Source organism: Dendrobates tinctorius, unplaced genomic scaffold, assembly GCF_039654945.1.
Source record: "Dendrobates tinctorius isolate UK_male_01 unplaced genomic scaffold, ASM3965494v1 ptg000028l, whole genome shotgun sequence".
Classification (NCBI taxonomy): Eukaryota; Metazoa; Chordata; class Amphibia; order Anura; family Dendrobatidae; genus Dendrobates; species Dendrobates tinctorius.
Window position 1 is genome coordinate 34,287,081 of NW_027361696.1, and position 25,899 is coordinate 34,312,979.

At 42.3% G+C, this 25,899-nt stretch overlaps 1 pseudogene; it reads right to left on the reverse strand.

The window, feature by feature from the left end:
• Positions 1-4,724: 4,724 nt before the first annotated feature.
• LOC141084972 (uncharacterized) overlaps positions 4,725-25,899 on the reverse strand; it is a 42,887-nt pseudogene continuing 21,712 nt past the window's right edge.

Here is a 25,899-nt window from a genome sequence, read left to right on the forward strand (position 1 = left end):
GTATTTGGGCTTTATGGCAACTGAAATAAATAGAGGCTCACATTCACTTAGATAGGAGTTGAGTTGCAGCACAAAACAACAGCTACTACTCATTGTACGGAGCAGTGATGTGCTCGCTCCTCAAAGTGTGATGTGCTCGCTTCTCAAAGTGTAAACTTCCATCGTTCCTGCTATTTCCGCTATCAGAGGGAGTTCCTGCTGTGGAACTTCCATCAAACTAAGGTCACGTCAACACGTTCAGCATTTGGTCAGTATGTTACATCAGTATTAGGCTAGTTTCACACTAGCGTTTATGAGCGCAGCGACGGCCTGCGCACGGCCGCCGCTAAGCCCCGCCCCCTGCCGCGCCTCCGCTGGTAGCTCCGCCCACCGGCGCATGACGCTGCATGCGCCCTGCGTCCCCTATCTTTATCACTGGGGGCGCAGGCCGTGCGCAGTATGCGTTTGGCGGCGCATGCGTCCTTTTGACGGTGCGCCGACCTGCGCCAAACGCAACCTGCTGCAGTTTGGTTGCGTCGGCGCACCGTCAAAAAGGCGCATGCGCCGCCAAACGCATACTGCGCACGGCCTGCGCCCCCTGTGATAAAGATAGGGGACGCAGGGCACATGCAGCGTCATGCGCCGGTGGGCGGAGCTACCGGCGGGGCGCGGCAGGGGGCGGGGCTTAGCGGCGGCCGTGCGCAGGCCATCGCTGTGCTCATAAACGCTAATGTGAAACTAGCCTCAGTAAGCCAATTTCAGGAGTGGGGGAAAAATGCAGAAGTGGTGATGTGTTTCTGTTATACTTTTACTCTGATTGATCCACTCCTAGAAATGCTAATGTAAAATACTGACCAAATATTGAACATGTGAACGTGGTCTTATGCTGATCATTCATTTGAAGGATTAGATTACCACTTAATTCCTTTTCCTCTTCCACTACCAAATAATCTGTAAAATAATAAACTAACTCAGCTGATTATGTCCCACTCTACACAGAAAAGCATAAAGCTGGAAATATAATTCCCTGTAGTAGGTGTGAAAAATGAAATTTATTTACCTCATGGATTCTATTTATCATGATTATGGGTTATAATAAATATTTTCTGTAGTTTCTAATATAATGCCAGGATGAGGTATTCAAATTCATCCCCCACACACACACTTTGCAGAAGAAAGAGTTGTAGGTTTGTAGTCCAAATAACATTCCGAAACATTGGTGGAAAAACATTTTATTACATAAAATCGGAAATGAAAATATACATTTTTTTATGGGACACAATTGGCATTATGTTGTACAAGAGAAACTGTGGACAAGAGAAACCTAGCAATATAAGAATTGCAGTATGATTTCCTAGAAATTGTCATTTTATAGGCACAGTTGCAACTACTGTGTTAGAAATAGAATGTCTGGGAATCCACCTACCATTTACAATGCGGAAAATAAATATTTGATGCACTGCCAATTTTGCAACTTTTCCAACCTATAACTAATGGAGAGGTCTGTAATTTTTATCATAGGTGCACTTCAATTGTGAGAGACAGAAACTTAAAATAAAACCTAAAAAAAAAATCACATTGAATGATTTTTAAATAATTAAATTGAATGTTATTGCAATAACTTACCGTATATACTCGAGTATAAGCCGACCCGAGTATAAGCCGACCCCCCCTAATTTTGCCACAAAAAACTGGGAAAACTTATTGACTCGAGTATAAGCCTAGGGTGGGAAATGCTCCATAGATTATTCCCCCATATGCTGCCCCCATAAGAAGCTCCATAGATTATTCCCCCATATACTGCCCCCATAAGAAGCTCCATAGATTGTTCCCCCATATGCTGCCCCCATTAGAAGCTCCATATTGTTCCCCCATATGCTGCCCCCATTAGAAGCTCCATATTGTTCCCCCATATACTGCCCCCATAAGAAGCTCCATATTGTTCCCCCATATGCTGCCCCCATTAGAAGCTCCATATTGTTCCCCCATATACTGCCCCCATAAGAAGCTCCATATTGTTCCCCCATATACTGCCCCCATTAGAAGCTCCATATTATTCCCCCATATACTGCCCCCATTAGAAGCTCCATAGATTATTCCCCCATGTGCTGCTGCCGCTGCTGCATGTAAAAATAAAAAAAATGACATACTCACCTCTCCGTCGCTGGGTGTCAGATACTCACCTGTCCTGCGTCCATGGCTGCTCACCGCTATCTGCAACGTCATCAGTCAGTGACGTTCAGACTGCAGGGGGCGCGGCACGCACTAATCACGTCACCGCGCCCTCTGCTGTCTGAAGTCACTGACCGATGACAGACAGCAGCAAGCAGCCATGGATGCAGGACAGGGGAGTATCGCTATACTTACCCATCCTGACGCTGTCTCTTGAGCCCCCAGCTTCTCCGCGCTCTCTCTTCCTGCCTTCAGCGGTCACGTGGTGCCGCTCATTAAAACTCATGAATATGCGCATTCATGGCCACTCCAGGACCTTGAAATGCTTCTTACGAAGCCACTCCTTCGTTGCCCTGGCGGTGTGCTTTGGATCATTGTCATGTTGAAAGACCCAGCCATGTTTCATCTTCAATGCCCTTGCTGATGGAAGGAGGTTTGCACTCAAAATCTCACGATACATGGCCCCATTCATTCTTTCATGTACCTGGATCAGTTGTCCTGGCCTTTTTGCAGAGAAACAGCCCCAAAGCATGATGTTTCCACCACCATGCTTTACAGTAGGTATGGTGTTTGATGGATGCAACTCAGTATTCTTTTTCCTCCAAACACGACAAGTTGTGTTTCTACCAAACAGTTCCAGTTTGGTTTCATCAGACCATAGGACATTCTCCCAAAACTCCTCTGGATCATCCAAATGCTCTCTAGCAAACTTCAGACGGGCCCGGACATGTACAGGCTTAAGCAGTGGGGCACGTCTGGCACTGCAGGATCTGAGTCCATGGTGGCGTAGTGTGTTACTTATGGTAGGCCTTGTTACATTGGTCCCAGCTCTCTGCAGTTCATTCACTAGGTGGTTCTGGGATTTTTGCTCACCGTTCTTGTGATCATTCTGACCCCACGGGGTGGGATTTTGCGTGGAGCACCAGATCGAGGGAGATTATCAGTGGTCTTGTATGTCTTCCATTTTCTAATTATTGCTCCCAGAGTTGATTTCTTCACTCCAAGCTGGTTGGCTATTGCAGATTCAGTCTTCCCAGCCTGGTGCAGGGCTATAATTTTGTTTCTGGTGTCCTTTGACAGCTCTTTGGTCTTCACCATAGTGGAGTTTGGAGTCAGACTGTTTGAGGGTGTGCACAGGTGTCTTTTTATACTGATAACAAGTTTAAACAGGTGCCATTACTACAGGTAATGAGTGGAGGAAAGAGGAGACTCTTAAAGAAGAAGTTACAGGTCTGTGAGAGCCAGAAATCTTGATTGCTTGTTTCTGACCAAATACTTATTTTCCACCATAATATGCAAATAAAATGAAAAAAAACAGACAATGTGATTTTCTGGATTTTTTTTTCTCAGTTTGTCTCCCATAGTTGAGGTCTACCTATGATGTAAATTACAGACGCCTCTCATCTTTTTAAGTGGTGGAACTTGCACTATTGCTGACTGACTAAATACTTTTTTTCCCCACTGTAAAAGACACCTGTCCACACACTAATTCAATCACTCTCCAACCTCTCCACCATGAGCAAGACCAAAGAGCTGTCTAAGGATACCTGGGACAAAATTGTAGAAGACAATAGGCAAGCAGCTTGGTGACAAAACAACAACTGTTGGCGCAATTATTAGAAAATAGAAGAAACTCAATTTGACTGTTAATCTTCCTCAGTCTGGCGCTCCATACAAGATCTCACCTTGTGGGATAAGGATGATTCTGAGTAAGGTCAGGAATCAGCTCAGAATTACATGGGAGGACCAGGGCAATGACCTGTAGAGAGCTGGGACACAATCTCAAACATTACTGTTAGTAACACTCTACGCAATAATAAATTAAAATCCTGCAGGGCAAGCAAGGTCCCCCTGCTCACTCCAGGCCCATATGAAGCTTGCCACTGACCATCAGGATTATCCAGAGTAGGCATGGGAGAAGGTCCCTTGGTCAGATGAGATCAAAATAGAACTTTTTGGTGTTAACTACCGTCGCCGTGTTTGGAGGTAGAAGAAGGATGCGCAAAACCCCAAGAACAATATCCCAGCCGTGAAGCAGAGAAACATCATACTTTGAGGGTGCTTTTCTGCAAAGTAGACAGAATGGGTGCACGGTACTGAAGGAAGGATGGATGGGGTCATGTATCTCCAGAATGTGGCCAACAACCTTCTTCCCTCAGTAAGATCATCTTCAATGATGGGTCGTGTTTCGGTCTTCCACCATGACAATGACCTAAAACATACAGCAAGGGCTACTAAGAAGTTGTTCCGTAAGAAGCATTTCAAGGTACTGGGGTGGAGTGGAGTCTCCAGACCTGAACCCAATAGAACATTTTTGGAGGGAGTTGAAACTCAATGTTGCAGAGCGACAGCTCCAAAACCTGAAAGCTTTGGAGAAGATCTCTATGGAGAAGTGGAACAAAATCCCTGCTAACATGTGTGTAAACTTGGTCAAGAACTACAGGAAACATCTGACCTTTGTAATTGCAAACAAAGGTTTCAGTACCAAATATTAAGTTATGTTTTTCTATTGCATCAAATATTTATTTAATTCAATAAAATACAATTTAATTATGTAAAAATCATACGAGCAATGTGATTTTCTGGTTTTATTTTCAGATTCTGTCTCTCACAGGTGAAATATACCTACGATAAAAATTACAGACCTCTTAATTCTTTGTAGGTGAGAAAACTTGCAATATAGACAGTGTATCAAATACTTGTTTTCCCCACTGTATAATACTGGTGGCTTCTCATGTAGAGGGAACCAAAGTCTGAGTATAGCTGTGCACTTCACACTTCTTGCTTCTTTGCAGTTACTGCAGATATCATATGATCTCTAGATAAGGGTCCCGTTACACTAAATGATGCACCAGCGATCCCGACAACGATACGAACTGGTCAGGATCGCTGGTGTGTCGCTACATGATTGCTGGTGAGCTCTCAAACGGCAGACTCACCAGCAAACAGGACCAGCGAGGATGCTGGTAACCAGGGTAAATAGTGGGTAACTGAGCGCGTGCATCCCTTAGTTACCCGCTGTGTACCCTGGATACCAGCATGCACGTGCTGGGAGCTGGTGTCAAAGGTAAACAGCGGGTAACTAAGCGTGCATGGCTTAACTAAGGGACGCGCGCGCTTAGTTACCAGCTATTTACCTTGGATACCAGCTCCCAGCGTCTGCTTACAGTGCTGGGAGCTCGCTGATCGTTGGTCTCCCGCTGCCACACGCAGCGATGCATGCTGGCCAGCGGGAGACCAACGATCAAAAAATGGCCTAGGACATTCCTGCACAATCAGCAATACCCGGCGGGGGGGCCGGTCGCTGATGCGTGCCACACACAGCGAGATCGCTGGTGAGGTTGCTGATGCGTCACAAAATCGGTGACGCATGAGCGATCTCGTTAGCGATCTCGCTTAGGCTGGGGTCACACTGCGTTGAGGCAGTCCGTTTAATGGACTGCGTTACACCGCGGTATAACGTGGTGTAATGCAGTCTGTTGACGCTGCCATAGACCCCCATTATGTGACGCATCACGACTTATGCCGTAAAGCGGCACGCGTTCGTGATGTGCCGTCAAACACTGACAGAGCCTCGGACGCGGGCTGCAGCGTCTGAGGCTCTGTCACCGCTAGCGCTGATGAATCATCAGCGCTAGCAGTATAGCATAAGGCATATCACCTTATGCTATAGCGTTAACGCAGCCCATAAACGCTATGCGTTGAACGGTCTGTGTTAACGCTATGTGAACTTGGTCTTAGTGTGAAGTACCCCTAAGGCCAGGGTCACACTTGCGAGAAACTCACACGAGTCTCACGTCTCAATACCCGGCACTGCCGCTGGCACTCGGACCAAATCACTCAGCTGCATAGAAATACATGCAGCCGCACACTCCGGTCCCCAATGCCGGCAGAAGTGCTGGGTATTGAGACATGAGACTAGTGCGAGTTTCTCGCAACTGTGACCTTGGCCTAAGGCTGCTAATTTTCTGTGAAAGATCATATGGTACTATCCATAGATGTAAACCTGGAGTCATGGAGAATAAAGGCACTTGCCTCTGTGAAATATCATATCTGGGAATTCAGACTAGATAAAAGCTTTATAAAATGCAGGTAAGCAAAGCAATAACATTAGCCATTGACTAGGATATACAAAGTACCACCAAAACCACTTTCAGATCTGCTTTAAAAAAGAAGGTCTGAGAAGAACTTCTCATAATTTCTCACAATTTGGCTCCCATGTACTTTTCCATTCCTCTGCCAGATCTTAGGTAGCAAAGGGACATTCAACACCGTGTTTAATTACTCAGGCTTAAAAAAAACTTTGGATGAGTTTCCTATGGACCCATTGGAGCCCCTATTGGGTCATCTATGTTCCTCTGAAAAAAACAAACTAGAAAGAAAGTGACAACACCAGAGAGCTTTCATGAAAATGAGGCTCTGTGCATATTTTTCATCTACAAATGGATATTGTCAAAGTTATGTGAGTATTATTCTTAGAGGGATATTCAGGTTGTCACATACAGTATGTCAATGGTATACAATGGCTATTATTAGTATTGGATAACAGTAAGCAAACATCTTGAAAACTATGAGAAACTGGTAAAATAAATACACTGGAAAATCTTATATCGTTGGAACATTGCACATTTTGGCAGAAAAATACACATCTGAGGGTTTAAGAGTGGACTTTGAAGAAAATGAATGTAACCAGCAGCAGAAGAGGCAGACCCAGAGGATGGATGTCACTCCCACTGGAGCACGTGAAGGCGGTTTTGATTGTCTGTCCTGCAATTTGATATTCTCGTTCCGTCAAATTGCACAAACCTGGCGTTCCGCAGCCACTTAGAGAATACATGGAAGACATTGTTTCTGTGAAGAAAAGGTACTCTATTAAGCAATGTTTTCAACAACTAATATCTTAAGAATAATCGGAGATGCACACAAAAGAGAGGGACCATCCAAGTGCTCTAAAGAACATTTTGTCAAAAATCATACATTGGATTGCTGTTGCGAATTGAAAGGTTTCTAACAGTTCATGGCTTCCTCTATATATATTTCAAGAGCTCTGAAAACTACAGAGTGTGCTATCAGGCTCTTGGTTATGTTCTTTATTCATTTATATAGGATCTCCAGAAAGTGTTGAGTGTGCCACCAGACTATTAGTCATGGGTGGATCTCTTCAATCATTTCTTTGGGTGCTGCAAAAACAATTGAATATGCTACCAGGCTCTGGGACTTGAGCATTTCTTTCTGTAGAAATTTATGGGGGACTCTGAAAATTTCCTAGCATGCTGCTAAGCACCCCTTTCCAACACTGGGCGTAATAAGGGTGTCTGACACCCTCAATTTGATGTGGGCTCCGGCGCTGAGCCAACATCTTTTCCGGCACATGTCAGCTGTTTTGAACAGTTGACATGTGTTGCTAACAGTGTCGTAATTCCTCCCGCTGCTGTTAACCCGATAAATGCCGCTGTCAAACACTGACAGCGGCATTTAGCACACACTTCAGGAAAGGATGCCGGAAATCTTGCCCATCGGCACCCAAGTCACATGACCGCCAGTCATCGATGGGTTGGCATGACAACCAGAGGTCTCCAGTAGACCTCTATGGCTGTCCCTGCTGGATTGCTATGAGCGCCATCTGGTGGCCGGCGCTCATAGCAAGTCAGCAATTCTACTACATACAGGCGATCTGATCACCGCTTGTATGTAGAAGAGGTGATCGGGTTATGGCAGCTTCTAGTCTCCCATGGAGACTTGAAGCATTCCAAAAGTAAAAAAAAAGTTTTAATAATGTAAAAAAATGAAAAAGTATAAAAGTTTAAATCACCCCCTTTTAGCCCCATTCAAAATAAAACAATAAAAAAAGTCAAACATACACATATTTGGTATTGCTGCATTCTGAATCGCCCAATCAATGTAAAATAAATTAACCCCATCGTTAAACGGCATTACGAGAAAAAAAAAGCAAAACGCCAGAATTACGTTTTTTTGGTCGCCGCAATATTGCATTAAAATGAAATAATGGGCGAATAAAAGATCATATCTGCACCAAAATGATATCTTTAAAAACGTCAGCTCAGTGCACAAAAAATAAGCCCTCACCCAACCTGAGATCATGAAAATTGGAGACACTATGGGTATCGGAAAATTGGGCAATTTTTGGGGGAATTTTTTTCACCACTTAGATAAAAAGAACCTAGACATGTTTGATGCCTATGAACTTGTAATGACCTGGAGAATCATAACAGCAGGTCAGTTTTAGCATTTAGTAAACATAGTAAAAAAGAAAAACAAGCTATTGTGGAATTGCAATTTTTTTGCAATTTCACCACACTTTGAATTTTTTCCCTGTTTTATAGTACACAACGTTTTAAAACCAATGGTGTCATTCAAAAGTAAAACTTGTTGCCCAAAAAAAGCAAGCCCTCACATGGCCATATTCAACGAAAAGTTATGGCTCTGGGAAGAAGGGGAGCAAAAAACTTAAAATGCAAAAACGAAAATACCTCCGATCAAGAAGGGATTAACTTGTGCATCTGTGATCATTTCTATGGGAACTCCAAAAGTGTTGAGCCTACTAGGCAAGTGTGGAATTTTCCTTCCTGATTTCTGTGGGAGATTTGAAAAGTATGGAGCTTGGTATCAGACTCTGGCACACACGCGACTATCTCCGTACATATCCATGAAAGCTACAAAAACTCCAGAGAGTGTTATCAAACTTTTTGACATGAGTAATTCTCTATTGATTCATTTGGGAGCTCTGAAAATTGTTGCCTGTGCCACTAGTCTCTTGGGCATGTACATAGCTCTCTCCATTGACTTTTGAGGGATCTCTGAAAGCTAACGACCATGCTACCAGGTTCTTAGGCATACATGCTTCTCAACATTTATTTCTATGTAATCTATGAGAATTGCAGACAATGCTTTCTTGGCAAACTTCATAGCTCCCATAAGCTTGTTTTCCCCCACAGCTTTTATACTACAAAAATTAATAGAAAGAGTCACACATGTGCGGTCACATTTTCATTCCTGACAACATCAGTTGGGGTCCATACTCAAGATATATTTGGAACCCAGAGGTGGGACCCACATATGTGGGAATTGTGTATTTGCTACATTGCTAAATGTTCATTGTTCAGCAAAAAAATGTCTTGACTGCCAAAGGAAATGGAGGTGCTGACCACACCCCAACTCCCTTGAAGACATATGGTGTGAAATAACGTAATACATGGTTTTAAATGTGATTTTATCTGTTTAGTAATTTTTATGCACTTAGTAGGAACCAGATAGAGTTAATAGTTGGTACCAGCCCAGAATGGATGGACTAAATGGGGATACAGTAGACAACTTCTTAGTAGTAAGTTAGATAGGGCCCAGTTTCAATCAGTGAAAGACTCCAGGTCTGACAGTTTGCAGAACCACATGTTAATGGGTTTTCATGTGGCAAGAGGTAGACAGACCCAAGACGCACATTGTACGACTCTGAGAAGAATAAAGACAGTGAAAAGATGGCTTACTGGTAAGAGGCTCGACAAGGATAGAAGGAAAAGGACAAGGACTATAGCCTAGACCAGGATGCCTTATGGGATGATGTGGAGTTTTAGCTGAGAGGTCAATGGATGCAGAAGTGAAGGGAACCAAGAGGAAAAAAATCCTTAAAGGACTATATCGATTAATTGTCTATAATAGAGAAAGTCGAGTGGTTACCATAATGGGACACACACTCCTATGGAAAAAGCTAGGCGCATTATTACAGGATGGAGTTTATTGTTCACATTGACTAGACTGTAGAAGTGGTATTGAAGAGTCATACCAGCGTATCTCGCCTTGTGGGGTCCTCATTAGTAAGCCGAGAAATGACAGTAGCTGTGTAACACTTAACTCGTGCAGTCCCAACAGAGGAAGACAGAAGCTCTTAGCTCAATGCTAATCACATCTGCACACACATTCCACATGGTGGTGTGGTGGCCCCAGGGGTACGGTCGCCACAGTGGCATTACCTTCCTCCTAGGGAGTGTGATGTCATGCTTGGAAGCAAGGAAAGGGTCTCTCTATCAGTTAGTTCCAGCACACAGCACAGTTCTTACTCCATGCCAGCAGAGGGAGCTCTGAACCTAACTGCTGAGGAGCTGCTCTCTGTGTTCGGGAGGAAGGAAGGAAGTTAGTTGGTGCAGAGAGAGAGAAGAGTGTGGATGTGTGGAGGTGAGCTGGTGACTGGAGCTGGAGTCAAGCTCACCCCTAAACTGAAGCGCATTGACCGGACCTCAGCGTCTGAGGCTGTGTGGATACTAAAGGTCCCACAGCAGAAACCGGAGGAACAAGAGGCTGTAAATGCTCTTTTCCCAACTGAGACTCGATGACACAGCAGCAACGTGTGTGAGCCAGAGAGAGAGGGCTACAGCTGTCTGTCATGTGAGTGGAGTTCTAAGTAGGAGCAAGCAAGAGGAACTTGAGTGTAATTCATAACTACAAGTACTTCAGATTAGCGCTAGAAAGGAGACTATACAACCCATCTGCATAGAGAGATTCCAAAGTTGCTTCCAGGCCGACCAACTCCTGTGCCATCTGTGATCTGAATCCTGGACTGTACCTACAAAGCACAGTAAAAGGTAAAAGAAACTGCACTTTGTCATGTTCTTTGAATTCTTCCTGCAACCTCTTCAGCACTGCTACATCTCTGTGTCTAAACACTACATCATCTACTTTAACATCTACTACTACTGCCCTGGGACTACAGCTCTGCCTGTGGAGAGCTTTACCAACATTGTTGCATCATACCATCTGTCCCAGGGGATCTGCACTGCAGCGCTGGTCCCCCTTCTGACCAGATACCATAGCTGGTGTCACAAACTATCTACCTATAAACTTTATTCAACTTCATTCCACCTATTTTACATGGACACCCAGGGCCACGGACCAGGTCACTGCCACCGTGACACATCCCTTTAAGACACCAGCCCAGTATCGAGTAATCCCACAGCCCTGGGGGTGATCCAGTGGCGCACTCATTTGCGGTGAAGAGGGGTTCAGCTGAGCAACTCATGCTTGCTCGCTGAAGCTGAAACCTCACAATTACCTGCTGCTGCCCACACAGTGTCTCCAGCATATGCAAGGTGGAGTTCCAACTTTCTGGTACGTCACATATGAGGCAGTAAGCTTGAATGCAGAAGTGACGTTGCAGCGCAAACAGGTTAGCAGCAGCAGGGTGAGAACGCTGAGAGCACGTACATACTGCACACACATTCAGCAGCAAATCAGCCATATTTGGGTAGTTCTTCAGGAAGCTCTGCATCAAGTCCAGCATATGCACCAGACAAGGGATGTGAGTCAAACCGTCTAGGCCAAGAACTGCTACCAGATTTCATCCATTATTGCAAACCACCAGGCTGAGTTTGAGGTTTACGGGCACCAACCACTCATCTTTCTGTTGTTTCATCCCACTCCACAGCTCCTGGGTGGTGTGTGATCTGTCTCCCAAACAAATAAGTAGCAGAACAGCCTGCTGGTGCTTCCCTGTTGTGAGTTCATTTTCCCCTTCGTCACTGAGGTCTTGTGAACTCCCTATTCTGGTAAAGGAAGGTAATGAGCCTGATTATCAGGCACCTGAGTCTAATGAGGATGACTGGCTGAGTGGAGTCACGGACTGGATATAAGGCTGCCGACGCCCTTCTGCCCTGCGGGTGATTTCTCTGTGGACTTCTAGGGCACCAGTCTGATTCCTGCTCCCCTAAAGCTAAGTTTTTTGCTTTGCCTGTTGCATTTGTGTTTTGTTTTCGTTTTCCTTGCTTTTCTGGATTCTGCCATTCCCTGCTGGGGTGAGCTGAATCTCCTTTTGCCTGTTGCTCTGTCTTCAGAATATTCCTGAGTACTGACATAGCTTTTTGAAGCCTAGCGTCTTCGGGGCCTTTTTCACTGTCAGTCTGTTGGCTCTTATTTTCATAGGGTTTTTCACGGATTGCAGACAGCAGCCTTCCTGTCCTTTCCTATGTAGTTAGCTTGGGCCCCGTCTTTGCTCAGTCTATCTTTCTGTCTGTGTTAGTGTTTTCATCTTGCTTCACCGTCATTATATGTTGGGGGCTGCCTATTGCTTTGGGGTCTGCTCTGGGGCAGTTTAGATTTCCCCTTTCTTTCTTTAGGCCTATTTAATTCTCCGGCTGTGATCGAGGGGTCTAGGGCATCGTAGGAACCCCCCACGGCTACTGCTAGTTGTGTTGATAAGTTCAGGGGTCTGCAATCCGATAGCTGCCAACTTCTCTGGTTTTCTGGACTTAGCTAGCATTTCTGTTTTTGCCTCCTACGGTGACTCAATCATAACACTTCCCGCTAGCTGTGCTGAAATTGGTGGTGCAGGGCTCATTGCATGCCAAATCCAACTTGAGGCAGCAGTGACAAGATCTGGCTTCAATTTCTCAAGTGGCTCCTATAGGGGAAGATGAGAAAGAAACCTCTATGGAATGAGTTTTTAAAACCTACCTGCAAAAAACAACATTGTCATATCAGAACCCAAATCAGGCAACATCATTGCTGAAAATCTCTTCTAAGAAACAGTCTAAGACTCACTGCAAAGTGATCTATCCTCACAGCATGGCTGGAGTCTGCTATTGATGAGTTTGGCTCCATAGTGGACCGGATGAAGAGGTGGTGAAGGAAGCAGAGTAGGAGGAGGAGACAACATGTACTGAGAAACTTCCAGCAATCCTCAGTGGTCCTGGAATATTTGCTGGAGCGCCTTCCACCTCTATCCCAACCGCCTCTACATTGATCTAGTGAGGAGTTAGGGAGATGTAAAGTCCTTACCCATGCTTATATGTTGTAACATGGACCTTGCCGATGATAGTGTTGCACAATGCACATCTTATCTGGTCAGAACTGTGTGTGTAGGGTGGGGATAGCCCACTTGGCAAAGTTGTGGTGGCTGGGAACAACATACTGTAGGACAGCCACTGACATCAGTTTATTTTAAAATGGTGGTTTCCACCAGCCGGAAAGGTAGCATTTCAAATGCCAGTAGTTTAGAAATGCTGACTTTCAGGCACATGGATCATGAGTAGTTAGCGTGGCATTTCCTCTTTCTCTCAAGGGTTTAAGTGATGGAGAGCTGAAAACTTCTTTGGGATGCTGGTGACATGGTCGGTGATACTGCTAGTAGTGTTGTTGTTGATGTCACATCCTCTCTTTGTGGGAGGCAGGTGGCCCTGTTGAAAGTGACCAACAGTAAGAGGTCAAGAGTGCAGAAAAAGAGGGAGTAGTAGGAGGTTTAGATTTGCCATGTTTTTTAAGATGTGATCTCCACTGCACCTCGTGCTTGCATTTGAGATACCTGATCATGCAGGTAGAGCTCAGGTTTAGAATATTGATGCCTTGCTTGAGAGCTTTGATGGCACGGCATGCAAACAAGCGTCCGCTTGTCATCTCTACATTGGGTGAAGAAGTCCCTTTCTAGGCAGCTCCTTTGAGCTGGCTGTTTGGGATTCATTCGCTTGGCATGCAGGGCAGTAGCAGCCAACATACCTGCTATGGGCCCTCGATTGGGCTTTTCCACCCTGCTTCCTCTTTGTTATAGTGATCGGGAAGTGTGACTACCTCCTCATCCTCCGAACTATACATGTGGGGTCGAAGACCTCATCATCCCAAGCCTCATCTTCCCCCTAGTCCTGACTGCGTCCCTCTTCCTACAGGGAACTGAGTGAAAGAAAATGTGAAGGAATTGGAGGCACTTTTAATCATCTAACATGGCCTTCACATGTTCTGGCCTCTCTATTCGTTCTGCGGCATTGGCGCCTAGAAAATAAAGCCGAACGACCTGTTGCCTGCATGCAATTGTGTAAGATGTTGCAGTTGGACACATAACAGGTGCAAATAGACCACATTTTCTCCCTGCAGCAGCTACACCATCACCAACAACAGCACCATGACCACGTCCACATCCCTTATTTGCTGCTCTCTTCATGCTTTTCCCTCTTAAAAAATACCTTGTAGGAAGAGGCTGTATTTGGCACTCTACTCAAGGCTATTATACCACAGAGCAACAGGCTTTTATGGCACAGAGTACAAGTTTTCTTTCCAAAGATAACAGCTCTTTATACAACAGAGCGATAGGATTTTTGCCAAAGAACAAGGTTTGTATGGCACAGAGCAATAGGATGTTTTGCCTCAGAGTACAAGTTTATATGGCACAGAGCAATAGGATTTTTTGTCATAGGGAACAAGGATTTATGCAACGGATATTAGTATATTTTGCCACAGAGCAGCAGGCTTTTATGGCATAAACCACTAGGCTTTTATTGCTCAGAGCAACAGGCTGTTAGGGCAGTCTATACAACACTTTTATGGCACACAAGGCTTAATATGGCAAACAATACAATGCTTATGTGGCACAGAGAACCACACTGACACACGAGGAACAGAATGGCAGTACAACCTATGACATGGCATTTATACTGGCAAGGTCACAAGGTGCTTCTTGCAAATCACAGCCATGCCAGTCCTTGGTGGGCTTTGATGGCTCCGGAAGTGACCACAGCCTAAAGGATTGTTGATTGGCTGAGCAGCAGCCTTTCAACAAGCTTTATTCAGCTGGAGAACCCAAACATTATGATGGATGTCGGGGAAAAATTCCATGATCAGGGTCTGTGCACGAAAGCTAGGCGTCTGGTACAAACCCAAATTTTATAGTTCGTGTTTACTCATCACTAATCTTGAAATAGGAGGTCCAAGAGGAGGAGAGGAGCAGTGTTTTGTGTATGTAGTTTACTGGATTTGTTAATAAATAAATACAATTTAAAAAAAATGATGTGGGATCTCCCCTATTTTTGATAACCAATCAAGGAAAAGCAGGCAGCTGTGAGCTGGTCTTATTATGCTGCGAAAGGGCCTATATCAGTGGTTCCCAAACTCCAGTCCTCGCGGACCCCAACAGGTCATGTTTTCAGGATTTCCTTAGTATTTCACAGGTGATGGAAGTGTCATCAAGGCATCAGGAATTCTCTCACATACATTTGTAACACTTTGGAAATCTTGAAAACATGACTTGTTGGGGTCTGCAAGGACTGGATTTTGGGAATCACTGGCCTATATCGATGGACCTTCCCAACCTATTAATATTAGTCCCCAGCTGTCTGCATTGCCTTAGATGGTTATTAAAAATTTCTGGGGTGGCTGAGGGCTGGTTTTAGTAGGCTGGGAAGGATCAAATATGCATGGACCTTCCAGTCTATTAATATCAGCGCCTAGCAGTCTGCTTTGCCTTAGCTGGTTGCTAAAAATACTGCGGCCCCTATGTCATTGTTTTTGGTCCCCCCAATTTTTAATAACAAAACAGACAGCTGGGGACAGATAATAATAGGCTGTGAAGTTCATAGATATTGGCACCTTCAAAGAGTAATAAGAGCAGTTCACAGCTGTCTGCTATCCTTTGGCTGATTACTAAAAATAATGTGGGACCCTCAAAATTTTTTAAATCATTTATTATTTTTTTACACAGTCCCTTACTTGAGTATCATCGCCACGAGAGATCTGGCAGTTATATAGGTCGGGTCTCAGGTGTCGCCGGCCAATCACAACCTTGTCAATACTTGGCATGGCTGTGATGGCTCCAGAATTGCCCACAGCTTAAAATCTTTTTGATTGGCTGTGCTGCAGCCTGGGTATGAATCGTGAACTTTACAGTACTTGATCGCTCATCCCTCATTCGCTCATCATTACACATGACATCATTGCATTGAAGATTTGTACCTGATTTACTTGTGATGGCCATAGCTACACATTTGTTCTCGTCCCCAATGCAATCTATGGTGGTGGTTGATTCACAGGATGCTTCCTTCAAATCGCTGCAGGATTTACAGGAGATCCCATTTTTGTCAGTTTTTTCTTCTGGAACTTAACAAGAATATAACAATTTGTAATGTGATTGAATGCTAGATCACAATGCAAATATTTCATCATCATGCCCTCAATAATACATCAATGAAAAAGATAGCTAGATAAATAGATACATAATAAAAGATAGATAGATAGATAGATAGATAGATAGATAGATAGATAAATTATAGGGTTAGCCCAGTAGTGACAAGTTTGTCCAAAATTGTAGGCTGGCGGCCCAGAAGTGGCTTATGTATGGTAGAGCAGGGATCCATCAGGGGGAGGTCACCTTACCGTCGTTGATGGGCTTACATGAATTGGCCAATTTGGTCACTAAGAACTTTCATTTTGATCTTACTGTAAGATTAAAAATTTAAAAAAAAAAATATATATATTTTTTGAGGATTATTATATAAATTGAATGGTTTTAATGTTTTTCTGTGCCTTCACATGGCCTAGACTCATGCACATGTGCTGCTGTATTCTTTTTGTCTATATTGTGCAGTTTTTGCAGCTTGCACGTGTTCACACTAGGAGGTGCTGGTTGTTTTTTTTTGTCTATTTAGTTGCTGGATGCTAGCTGCCTACAGTCTGATCTTGCACCCCTCCCATTGGCCTTGCAGATGGCCGCAATCAGCTCTACCTGCCCATAAATTGTAGGCTTAGGCTGGTTTCACACTAGCGTTTTTTTGCGCTGCGTTTTTGTGCATACATGCGTATGCGTCTTTTTCCCCTATCTTTAACATGGGTGCACATGGTCTAGCGTTTGCACGCATTCGTACGTGTTTTATGTGCGCATGCGTTTTTTTGTAGTGTGCGCCCAGGCACGCCAGACGCTACCTGTTGCATTTTTGGTCTGTCCGACCTTTCTCAAAAAACCGCATGCGCACGGAATGCGCAAAAAAACACATTACAGTCTATGGGAAGGCAGATGTGCGCATGGACATGCTTTTAAAAATGCATGCGTTTTAAGAGTCAAAATGGCTAAAAAATGGTTAAAACATGCGCAAAAAAGCAGAAAACGCATACAAAACGCATGATGCGTTTTTTGTATGCGTTTGCACTGCGCAAAAACGCAGCGCAAAAAAACGCTAGTGTTAAACTAGCCATAGCTCGGTAGCAACATGTTTGTCCAAAATTGTAGGCTGGTGGCCCAGAAGTGGCTTATGTACGATAGAGCAGGGACCCATCAGGGGGAGATCACCTTGCCGTGGTTGATGGGCTTACATGAATTGGCCAATTTGTGCACTAAGAACCTTCATTTTCATCTTACTGTAAGTTTAAAAAATTTTTTTTTGAGGATTATTATCTAAATTGAATGGTTTTAACGTTTTTCTGTGTTTTCACATGGCCTAGATTCATGTACATGTGCTGCTGTATTCTTTTTGTCTATATTGCGCAGTTTTCGCAGCTTGCACGTGTTCACACTAGGAGGTGCTGGTCATTTTTTTTTATCTATTTAGTTGCTGGATGCTTCCAGTCTGATCTTGCACCCCTCCCATTGGCCTTGCAGGTGGCTGCAATCAGCTCTACCTGCTCCATAAATTGTAGGCTTTGCCCGGTAGTGACATGTTTGTCCAAAATTGTAGGTTGATGGCCCAGAAGTGGCTTATGTACAGTAGAGCAGGGACCACTAAAGGGGAGGTCACCTTGCTGTGGTTGATGGGCTTACATGAATTGGCCAATTTGTGCACCAAGAACCTTCATTTTCATCTTACTGTAAGTTTAAAAAAAATTTTTTTGAAAAAAATATTTTTGAGGATTATTTTCTAAATTGAATGGTTTTATTGTTTTCCTGTGTCTTCACATGGCCTAGATTCATGTACATGTGCTGCTGTATTCTTTTTGTCTAGATAGATAGATAGATAGATAGATAGATAGATTCTACAAAGAAATAAAAAAACTTACCAGCACCTCCTAACAGAATGGAGCAGGTGTGAACACGTGCATGATGATACTACTGGCCTACCGCATTATGTACAAATCAAAGAGTGCAGTGGCTTCTATGTGCTACGATATATGCAAATATTGAAACTTATGAAATGTATACTGCATTACAGCTTTACAAAATATAATTTTAAAACCAAGATAGCACACAAATTAACCAATTTGTGTGTGCCCACCAGCCACAGCAAGGTGAACTTTCTCTGGGAGGAGCCTAATTGGATATGCATACATAGATAGATACTCTATGGATGGATGGATAGATAGATAGATAGATAGATAGATAGATAGTCCAGCACTTTTAGTCTTCACCAGGTTTTTTTTCACAAGAGTTGCAGAAAGTTCTTTTAGTAGTCATGTTAAGATATACTATGCCTGTTAGAGATGCTTACACTTTGGCAATGGTGGAGAGCAGTTACTAGTGTGGCAGCAGGTGCTGCTCATTTTTTTCCCAGCATAATGGGTGGTCAGACTTCCAGTATAAGAGCACATGCTACTTTTTCCACAATACTCTCTGTACAGCGTAATATCCTGCCTTCCATCTACAAGAAAAAAAAGAACATTGGACATAGAAGAAATGAAAATTCATCCATTTTACAGATATTTTCGAGGTTTGGGGAGTTGCTAAGTATAGGGCAAAATCTTTGGACTTTCCCACATCTACCACATAAAATATTGGTGCCTTCCTATGTAGCTCATCCTTCCTCTTCTCCCCTATTGGCATGCCGATACAACACGATCTTGGCCTATTTTTCCTGACCACAAAGAAGGTCACTGGTAATATGAAAGTGCCGACATGATATTGGGAACTTTGGTATAGATTGGGAATGGCTTCTGGGAGGTTCCAATGTAAATATTTGACAAATTGATTTTAAGAGGCTGTCCAGCCATTATATATTTATTTTTAGAAACTGGTAAAAAAAAAATCAACAAAAATATATATGCTCACCCAGTGATATACTACCACCTTCTCTGTGAGAAACATCATGTGACCTCAGGTCACATATGTTGGTCATGGAAGGAGACTGTGAGTAAGAGTAAAGGCAGGTAACTGGTAGGTGAGAATATATATTTTTGTATTTTTGGACTTTGAAAAGGCCTCTTTAAAATGAATATGCTAGATGGTCAAAATTCCCATCGTTCCTCTGAGTATTCAGCTTTTTTCCTTTTTTAAAATCTGTCATATAATTCCAGAAACAGGGGTTTTTAAGTGAACAGGTTCCTCTGGGGCGTGTCTTAAGGCTGCTCTGCATAATTACCATGCAAGCACCACCCCTTTATGAAGAAAAAATAGCAGTAAATAAGAAATCCCATATCTCTAGAAAAATATGGAGAATATTAAAAAAGAAAAAAGTGGAATACTCAGGGGAGCAGTGGGAATAAAATAAAAGCAAAAATGGACACCTTTGACTGATCTTTTTTAAGTCATTTCTATATTAGGAAATTCATTTCTATAGCGTCATTAATTCAACAGCGCTTTACAGACATTATCATCACTGTCCCTGATGGGGCTCCCAATCTAGATTCCCTATCAGTATGTCTTTGGAATGTGGGAGGAAACCCACGCAAACAAACTCCTTGCAGGTGTCCTTGGCAGGATTTGAACCCAGATCTCCAGTGCTGCAAGGCTGCAGTGCTAACCACTGAGCCACGTGCTTCCCATTCAGTGTTTGGACCATAGTGATCAATCAAATGAAACTTTCATACTGTCAAACACTTGACAGCTGGATTCCTCTTCATGGTAAATTAGCCCAACAACAAACATTGCTTGGAATGTTTTATCAGATCATAGCTTTTCCCTGCAGCGGCCTCTACAGGAGAAATGTAGAACTACAAGGTACTATTACATAGATGGGTTTGATTTTATAATATTTGGCTAACCCAATCCCTCCAAAGAATGGAAAATTCCGATTCTTTGCGGCTCATTGGTCCATCTAAATGGGGAGGGTCCCATAGAAAAACCCTTTGTGATATCTTCAGTCTCTAATACATGTTCCCTATTGAATATTACAATATTGACAATTGTGTTTTATATCTTACCTATAGTGTCACTCTCTAAGGTTGCAACACAAACATTAAAGTCTGGAGGACAAGTGACTTTGACTCTATGGCAGGATTTGGCAGCTATCCCAGAACATTCATTGCAAGATAGAGAAAAGGCTGAAAGATATAAATGATGACAATTACTACAATATAAATCCAGAAATCGGTGCTGGCTTAAATTCATGATAAAAGGAGTTCTTAACCTGTTATACATGATTCTGCAAAGAAATATGAGATGTAGATTAAGATTAAATATCCCCTTTCATATGGTGGCATGCTTTAGAATATTTTACTTTTTACTTGCAATACCACACTTGACCATGTGATGTGCTATTACAAAAGCATATGAGAAAATGCATAAGCTATGTACTGCGGATATTTTAAAAATCTATTAAAACCAGATAACAATAAATATTCTCTTTTTCAACCTATTTTATCTGCTGTGGATTTTTATTCCAATTGCATCCATCTGCATATAATTACGGTGCAGCCATTGTGTCTGAGCTGTAGTTACTAGGATTCACAGACATGTTTTAAAACAGCTACAATAGACTGGAGATGACCTATTGGGAGAGTGTTGTGGGAACACTATGTGAGAGGTCACTGCTCAGGAAGAAGGAATAGGGGAGCTTTGACATCACCTGCTGTGAATTGTGGAATCTGTACTATTTTGTATATAAATATGTTATCACTCATTGTACAGAAGGAGGAGGTGAGCTGTGACATCACTTTATGTAAATGGTGGATCCTGTGATATCTGCTGTATATAAAGATGTTATCAATCATTGCACAGAAGGAGGAGGTGATCTGTGATATCACCTATTGTGAATGGTGGATCCTGTGTTATGTACAGTTGTGGCCAAATGTATTGACACCCCTGCAATTCTGTCAGATAATACTCAGTTTCTTCCAGAAAATGATTGCAAACACAAATTCTTTGGTATTATCTTCATTTATTTTGTCTTAAATGAAAAAACACAAAAAGAATTGTCCTAAAGCCAAATTGGATATAATTCCACACCAAATATAAAAAAGAGGGTGGACAAAAGAATTGACACTGTTCGAAAAATCATGTGATGCTTCTCTAATTTGTGTAATTAACAGCACCTGTAACTTACCTGTGGCACCTAACAGGTGTTGGCAATAACCAAATCACACTTGCAGCCAGTTGACATGGATTAAAGTTGACTCAACCTCTGTCCTGTGTCCTTGTGTGTACCACATTGAGCATGGAGAAAAGAAAGAAGAGCAAAGAACTGTCTGAGGACTTGAGAAACCAAATTGTGAGGAAGCATGAGCAATCTCAAGGCTACAAGTCCATCTCCAAAGACCTGAATGTTCCTGTGTCTACCGTGCGCAGTGTCATCAAGAAGTTTAAAGCCCATGGCACTGTGGCTAACCTCCCTAGATGTGGACGGAAAAGAAAAATTGACATGAGATTTCAACGCAAGATTGTGCGGATGTTGGATAAAGAACCTCGACTAACATCCAAACAAGTTCAAGCTGCCCTGCAGTCCGAGGGTACAACAGTGTCAACCCGTACTATCCGTCGATGTCTGAATGAAAAGGGACTGTATGGTAGGAGACCAGGAAGACCCCACTTCTTACCCCGAGACATAAAAAAGCCAGGCTGGAGTTTGCCAAAACTTACCTGAAAAAGCCTAAAACGTTTTGGAAGAATGTTCTCTGGTCAGATGAGACAAAAGTAGAGCTTTTTGGGCAAAGGTTTCAACATAGAGTTTACAGGAGAAAAAAAGAGGCATTCAAAGAAAAGAACATGGTCCCTACAGTCAAACATAGCGGAGGTTCCCTGATGTTTTGGGGTTTCTTTGCTGCCTCTGGCACTGGACTGCTTGACCGTGTGCATGGCATTATGAAGTCAGAATACTACCAACAAATTTTGCAGCATAATGTAGGGCCCAGTGTGAGAAAGCTGGGTCTCCCTCAGAGGTCATGGGTCTTCCAGCAGGACAATGACCCAAAACACACTTCAAAAAGCACTAGAAAATGGTTAGAAAGAAAGCACTGGAGACTTCTAAGGTGGCCAGCAATGAGTCCAGACCTGAATCCCATAGAACACCTGTGGAGAGATCTAAAAATGGCAGTTTGGAGAAGGCACCCTTCAAATATCAGGGACCTGGAGTAGTTTGCCAAAGAAGAATGGTCTAATATTCCAGCAGAGCATTGTAAGAAACTCATTGATGGTTACCGGAAGCGGTCGGTCGCAGTTATTTTGGCTAAAGGTTGTGCAACCAAGTATTATGCTGAGGGTGCCAATACTTTTGTCTGGCCCATTTTTGGAGTTTTGTGTGAAATGATCAATGTTTTGCTTTTTGCTTCATTCTCTTTTGTGTTTTTTTCATTTAAGACAAATTAAATGAAGATAATACCACCAAAGAATGTGTTTGCAATCATTTTGAAGAAGAAACTGAGTACTATCTGACAGAATTGCATGGGTGTCAATACTTTTGGCCACAACTGTACTGTGTATAGAGGTGTTATCAGTCATTGTACATGAGGAGGTGAGCTGTGACATCACCTATTGTGAATGTCGAATCCTGTGTTATCTACTGTATACAGAGGTGTTATCAGTCATTGTACAGGAGGAGGAGGTGAGTTGTGACATCACCTATTGTGAATGAGGGATCCTGTGTTATCTACTGTATATAGAGGTGTTATCAGTCATTATACAGGAGGAGGTGAGCTGTGACATCACCTATTGTGAATGGTGGATCCTGTGCTATCTACTGTATACAGAGGTGTTATCAGTTATTATACATGAGGAGGAGGTGAGCTGTGACATCACCTATTGTGAATGGTGGATCCTGTGTTATCTACTGTATGCAGATGTGTTATCAGTCATTGTACAGGAGGAGGAGGTGAGCTGTGACATCACCTATTGTGAATGGTGGATCCTGTGTTATCTACTTTATATAGAGGTGTTATCACTCATTGTACAGGAGGAGGTGAGTTGTGACATCACCTTTCGTGAATGGTGGATCCTGCATTATATGCAATACCTTTCATTGTTACCCAATGTGTGATGATGATTAGATAGCTGAAGAGAAGTGATCTCTACCAAACAAGAAATTTCAGCCTGCGATGTGTTTCATTTGGCCAAGTGAAAACTACAAAATCCATTTTTGTACATACATAGGTGGAAAATGTTAAAAAAAAGGAATTATAAACATATCAACACTTATTATTACACAAATGTATTTAAAATAATATATTGAGTTCACCAGTAGGTGATAGAGAGTGTGAACGGTCCTCAAGTAGGGTCCTATTCCCTAAATAATCATATATTAAACTTGATATAATTTTTAGGTGCAAGCGATCCAAAACTGAAATGTAGATGTTTCGGTCAACACACAACCTTCATCAGTAAGAGAGAGATAAAGGAAGCAGCGATGCTGAGGATCGGCCGCACCTGCTGCAATCCGCATTACTCCATAGTCACAAAGTAGCAGAGGTCACTGATGACCAGTGGCGAACACCATCACTTATTGATCAAGTCATAGTGTCTTTCAATTGTTTTGTTGAAGTTGCTCATTGTCATGTTTCATGTATCAGCACAACAATGAGTTATGCTAGTTGGTCAAATTTTTGTTAGCTAAATTTTTGTGTTTTCATTTTTTAAAATGCTTTAGAAACTTTATTCTTTTAATTTTGAGTATTTTTTTTTTTTTATTCCTCTTAGGAGACCTGATCCTGCAGTCATCCGATGGTTTATACTATATAAGGCGATACTTGAGAACTTCTTTATATAGTAAAAATCACACTCACCTCTGAAACCGAGCCACAGGTAGAGATGTCAGGCACGAGGATCTTCAGAAAAACTCATAGCGACCCATAGGCAACCCACCATTACTTTGAATGATGCCCCTTTACCCTGCTAATGCCCCAGTAATATATTGACCATGACATTTCAAAGGTTAAAATAGGCAGATCCTGCCTGTAACACACAGCCATTGTCTGCCGGGTATGTGGCATGTTCAGCCAGAAACAGCGCCCCTTTTGCTAAGTGGTTGATTTGGGTACTGCACCTAAGCCAATTTCACTTAAAAAAAAAAAAAAAAGCTGTAAAAACTCCCAAAAGTTTGACATGGAAATGACATTAAAAAAGTTGTTCTCTTCTTTAAAACCTCTCCCCCCTACTCTGCCTGCATTGCATTCCTGTATAAGTAGGGTCCTGGCATTGCAGGAGATGACATTCCTCTCCTAGGGTTACTTGCCAAAGTTTCTAAATTTACTCCAGTCTGTATATTGACAAGAATAAGGAGCAGAGACTCCCACAGTTAACTAGTGAGAGAATCAAGAGCATTTCAATGTGTCAGATTTTCCTAGATTTTTAGCCAAAAATGGAAGCGAGTCCTTTTTTTTTTCTACTCTTAAGAAATGAAACGTTCTAACTTCTGGGAGGCAAAAAAAAAACTGAAACTTTTCGAAATCTGCATGAAACTAGTGTTGAAATATGACACTTAAGGAAATATAATCAGAGGTTAATGCAAAGAATAGGATTTTGTCACCTTGTTTTCCATGATAAATTCAAAGACAGTTTATTTGTTTGTTTTTTTTGCAACCTTTGTGCAATAGTTTCATTAGAAACAGAACTCGATTCAAAAACAAACTTATCTTTAGAGGACAGGATTTTGAAAATTAAAAAAAAACCATACAAATACAATTTATAGTTGTAGCAAAATCAGTATTTATAGTATTACCTTTGTACTTTTATTGTTACATTTTCATTTAAAAGAAAAAAATAAAATAATATTTCCAGACGGTTCCAGGTTATATAAAGAGTTACTTACTTGTGGCTACCAGGGTGGATAGGATGAAGGGAAACAGGAGCTCAGCGACGTCCATGATTCCAGGAGGGTTAGAAGAGAACAACTGCGCGACCTACAGCAGAAGACTGCTAGTTTTTTTTAAAGAAACTAGGGCGTTGGTTTTCCGTAATGACTCAGTCGTGTGTGCGCATCTCAGATTTGTACGAATCAAAAAGGGAACTGAACGAAATGCAAATAATTCAATTAGCTTACAGAGGACTGCTTGCAGTCCCATGTAAAATAAAATCATCACATGTTAACTAAGAACTTCAATATTCTTTTTTTTTGTAATTGTGCTGGCAGTCACAACATAGAAATCTCATCCACACAAAGTATCCAGTTACAGCCCCAGCGATGGTGAATAATGCGACGCTGCCTCTAGATTCATCGGCCGTTCGTTCATTAATTATCTGATATCAGATCAGTTCTGACTTCAGTTCTGTAATTTGCACATGGTGAATAATTAAACAATAAGGATGAAGTGTAAAGTGGTGTGTGTGACCGGAAACATGGATTTTACTATAAGTCTCGACTCTCTACTGGTATTTATAGCTGTGTTTATGGTGGAAAATTATTTCATACAGTTGAAACCAGAAGTTTCCATACACTATATATAAAGACACATCTGCATGTTTTTCTCAAAATCTGACATGAAATCAGAATAAACCTTTCCTGTTTTAGGTCCTTTAGGATTACCATAATTATTAATATTTGCCAGATGTCAGAATAACGAGAGAGAGAGGATGTTTTAAGGCATTTTTATAACTTACTGCAATGTCAAAAGTTTACATACACTAAGATTACTATGCCCTTAAACAATTCTGGACTGCCCATATGATGCCATCATGTGTTTGGAAGTTTTTTGGCAACATCTGAGTTTATTAGAGACACACCTGTGGATGTATTTTAATACGCACCTGAAACACACTGTTCTTTGTGTAGCATCATGAGAAAGTCTCAAGAAATCAGCCAAGATATCAGGAAGAGAATTGTGGACTTGCAGATGTCTGGCTCATCCTTGGGTACAATTTCAAGATACCTGAAGGTGCTTCGTTCATCTGTACAAACAATTATATGCAACTACAAA